Source organism: Elephantulus edwardii, unplaced genomic scaffold (assembly GCF_000299155.1).
Source record: "Elephantulus edwardii isolate Elephantulus edwardi_28Jun2011 unplaced genomic scaffold, EleEdw1.0 scaffold00232, whole genome shotgun sequence".
Lineage (NCBI taxonomy): Eukaryota > Metazoa > Chordata > Mammalia > Macroscelidea > Macroscelididae > Elephantulus > Elephantulus edwardii.
In genome coordinates this window covers 4,446,834-4,451,055 of record NW_006399982.1, presented here as the reverse complement: position 1 = coordinate 4,451,055, position 4,222 = coordinate 4,446,834, and the positions used below count along the sequence as shown (strand labels likewise).

At 39.2% G+C, this 4,222-nt stretch overlaps 1 protein-coding gene across 1 annotated transcript in view; it reads right to left on the bottom strand.

Annotated features, from left to right (window-relative positions):
* The window catches only part of LOC102864266 (protein unc-13 homolog B-like), a 189,093-nt gene that overhangs the window by 51,416 nt on the left and 133,455 nt on the right, over window positions 1–4,222 (bottom strand). The window lies entirely within an intron of this gene.

The following is a 4,222-nucleotide window of genomic DNA, read 5'->3' as shown; positions in this document are numbered from 1 at the left end:
CTTCATTCTGGACTTTTGTCCAGAATACCTAATTACATATTGCTGTTAAACAGTTCTCTCCCTCATCTGTTTCAATGCAGTATACATAATTTATCCAATCTTTCTCAGTCTCACCCCAACCCTGATGTCAGTCCTGTTCTACAACAGTGGCAGTATATAGTATTTGTCCTTTTGTGACTGAGATATTTCACTCAGCAAATGTCCTCCAGGGTCACCCGTTTTGAATAATATTGCATGAGTTCCTTGTTTTCAATGCAGTGTAGTATTCCATTGTGTGAATATACCAGAGCTTCTCTATCTATTCTTTTGTTGATAGGAACTTAGGTTGTTTCCAACTCTTTGCTATTGTGAACAAAGCCGCAATAAACATGGGTGTGCATATATCTGCCTGGGTGGCAGTTATGGCTTCTTTAGGGTATATTCCCAATAGTAGAACTGCTGGGTCAAATGGTATTTCTATTTGCAACTTTCTGAGAGAGAGACATATAGCCTTCCATAGTGGCTGCACCATTTTACATTCCCACCAACAGTGAATAAGGGTTCCAGTTTCTCCGCAATCTCACCAGCATTTGTTGTTTGCTGCTCTGTTAGATTTTGCTATTCTTACGGGGGTAAGATGTAAGAGGTATCCAAATTGGCAAAGAGAAGGTAAAATTATCTCTCTAAGCACATGATATGATAGTATACTTAGAAAATCCTAAAGACTCCGCAAGAAAACTACTGGACATAGTTGACCAATTCAGCAAAGTGGCAGGATACAAGATCAACTTTAAAAAACAATTTGCTTTCTTTACAGTGACAAAGAAAATACAGAACTGGAGCTAAGAAAAACAATACCCTTCACAACAGCTAATCGCAAGATTAAATACTTGGAAGTAAACCTAACCAGAAACACAAAAAATCTATTCAAGAAAATTACAGAACATTACCACGAGAAACAAAAAGGAACCTGGAAAAGTGTAAGAATATTCATTGCTCATGGATAGGAAGGCTCAATATTGTGAAAATGACAATCTACCAAAGGTAATTTACACATTCAATGCAATCCCAATACAAATACCAATTCCATTCTTCAGTGAGATGGAAAAGGCAATCTCAAATTTCATTTGGAATGTAAAGAGAGCCCGAATAGGCAAAGCACTCCTTAAAAAGAGAAACAAGGTAGGAGGCATCTCATTCCCTCCCCTCCCTGATTTCAAATCCTACCATGCTGCCATGTTGGTTAAGACAGCATGGTACCGGTATAATGACAGACACACAGATCAATTGACTAGAATAAAGAATTCCGAAATCAGCCAAATCTACCTATGGTCAATTGATTTTGACAAAGAGATGAAATCAGTTAAGTGGGGAAACAACAGCCTTTATAACAAATGGTGCTGGCAAAATTGGAAAACTATCTGTAGAAAACTCAAGCAAGATCCACACCTCACTCCATACACAAAAACCAACTTAAAATGGATCATGGACCTAGGACTAAAACCAAGGACTATAAATTCCATTAAAGAAAAGCTTGGAAGAACTCTAGAAGTACTAATCCACAACATAAACAATCTGCCAAGCATTCTGAAAAATCTACAACCAGGAGAGGATATAATAGATGAATGGGACCTTCTAAGAATCAAATTCCTATGCACATCTAAAAACTTCTCCAACAAAGTAAAAAGGGAAGCCACAGATTGGGAAAAAATATTTGGTAATGACATGTCAGATAAGGGACTTATATCTAGAATTTATAAAATATTCGAGCACCACAAGATAAAGGTAAATAACCCAATTGAAAAATGGGCACAAGATATGAACAGACACTTCACCAAAGAAGACATTCAGATAGTCAGCAAATACATGAAGAAATGTTAAAAATCCCTAGCTCTAAGAGAGATGCAATCCCGTTCTTATACTACAATCTTTGGACATATCACCCCTGAATCTCCAAAAACAATCATCTGTGACCCTATTTGCTAACAATAACCTCCAGATGTTATCAGCTTCTGAAATCAGCGGCCTCCAAAGCCAGTAGCCTGAGACCCCACCTGCCTACTGACAACATGGATGCATTACCTCCTCAGCAATCTCCACAAGCACATAAGCCATTTCCTTGACATAAATCTTTCCATATAGATAGACAGGTACATTGTTGTTGTTATATATCCTCAAGTCAGAATCAAGTCATAGCTGACCCTCCAGCAGGGTCTCTAAATCACACAGGAGGAGACTGCCTACCTTTGTCCCCAAGAGTCACTGGTGGATTTGAAGTACCAGCAAGCCTGCCTTTGGGTTTAGAAGTGCAAGTTCCTATTGACTCTGCCACCAGAAAACACACATGCTTTCGTGATTTCTCTCTCTCTCTCATTCTCTCTGGCAATGAGTTTGCAGGTTGTTGATTGTTTTGGATTGGTTTGGCTTTTGCTAGCATCAAAAAGACTATGTAACTCATTTAATATTGATTAAATATCTCTTCCAGTTCTTTGTTTTGAAATATAACTTCTTGTTGTTGTTATGTGCCATCCTGTCAACTGCAACTCATAGCTATCCTATATACAACAGCTCTGAACCCTGCCTTATGTTTAGCCACTCTATTTGTCTCTGATATACCCACCCCAGTCACTGTGTCAATCTATCTCATCTAGGGTCTTCCTCTCCTGCATTGCCTCTCAACCTTTCCAAGCATGAAGTGCTTCTCCAAGACTGGCCCCTCTTGGCAACATGCCTAAAGTATGTGAGTCAGAGCTTCAAAATCCTTGAAATGTAATTTAGGGCATACCTAAATCTGAAGAATCCAATGGCTTAGGCCATTGTCTCTACAAACTTAGAAATAAGTCCTCAGTTAAGTACATGAATCTCAAGTATCTTGAAATATCATGGGACCCCAATGAGGATGTTTTTGTGTTTTTTTTCCCCTTGTAGGATTAACCATATATGTTAATGAGGCACTGAATTACAGAAAGCTAACTCGTGTCAGGAAAGAGTATTGGGTATCCTAGATCCTGCCAGAAGAACGAACACATCTGTTTTGGAGATAGCAGAGCCAGGATGTTCCGTAGAAATGTGAATGGTGAGATTTCACTTCACATGTTGTTGTTGATTGCCTTCGAGTAGAACACGACTCATAGCGACCCTATGAACAAAAGGCCTGAAGCCTCTCTACAACCATCGACATTTATCAAAGTTCATTGATGTTTCTGGAGGCATGTTGTTTAGAAAGTGGATGCCACTCAGATATATTATTGAAAGGAAACAGTCTCTGGAGAAGAATGTCACGCTTGGTAAAGTAGAAACTCAGAAAAATAGATCCTCAATAAGATGGACTGACAAGAGTACTTGCAAACAACGGGCTCAAATAGTGCAGTGATTGTGAAAACAACACAGAATGGGGCATTTTCCTTCTGTCAGACATAATAAGGTCACTGAGTTGGAACTGACTGGACAGCACCCAACAGCAACAACTACAAAGCCGATGTGTAAAAGGAAATCTAGATTCAGATCTGACAGCGTAATTGAGAGGGGCAAAAGGGAGGCACTCAGCGAGCTAAGTCAGAAGGGAGATCCAGGCTCAGCCTGTAAAGCAAAGGATGCTGAGGATAAGCCTGTTGCTTGTGTTGACTCTGACACTCTGAGCACTGGCTGCCAGCTCACCCATACCAATCACACACAGAGATAATGCCTCTGCTCAAACACATGATCCCTAGAACTCATAGATTCTAATTCTCTACCCACTAACAGAATCCCCCATAAAACCCTCTATCGCATAGCCAGTCACTAAGTATAATCTATTATATAACCTTCTCACCTATCAAATCTAACCCCTTCTTTACATCTATTAATCAGGTTTCCTTATTTCTTTCTTAAACTATTGCAGAACATCACTCCTCCAAGTTCCCTTACCTCCGGAACCACCTCCCTCTCACCTCATACCATACTCAATCCTTCATGATGCCTGAATGATATTTTTAAAATGTAAATTGATTTAATCACTTGATTCCTTTAAATCCTTCAGTGATTGTTCTCAGGAAACAGTTCAAGTTCCCTAGCAAAGGAGCAAAGTCATTTCTTGATCTGTCCATGCCTGGAAGGGTCTAGCTTCCCAATTCCCCTTTACTCACTGAATGTAGCAACCTATCCTATTTCTTTTTTTTTTCCTTTTTATTTTAATAGTTTTAATGAACATTTACAGAGATTTTGGATTTCCATTCATTCATTGTTGCACTTTTCTCCCTGCCCA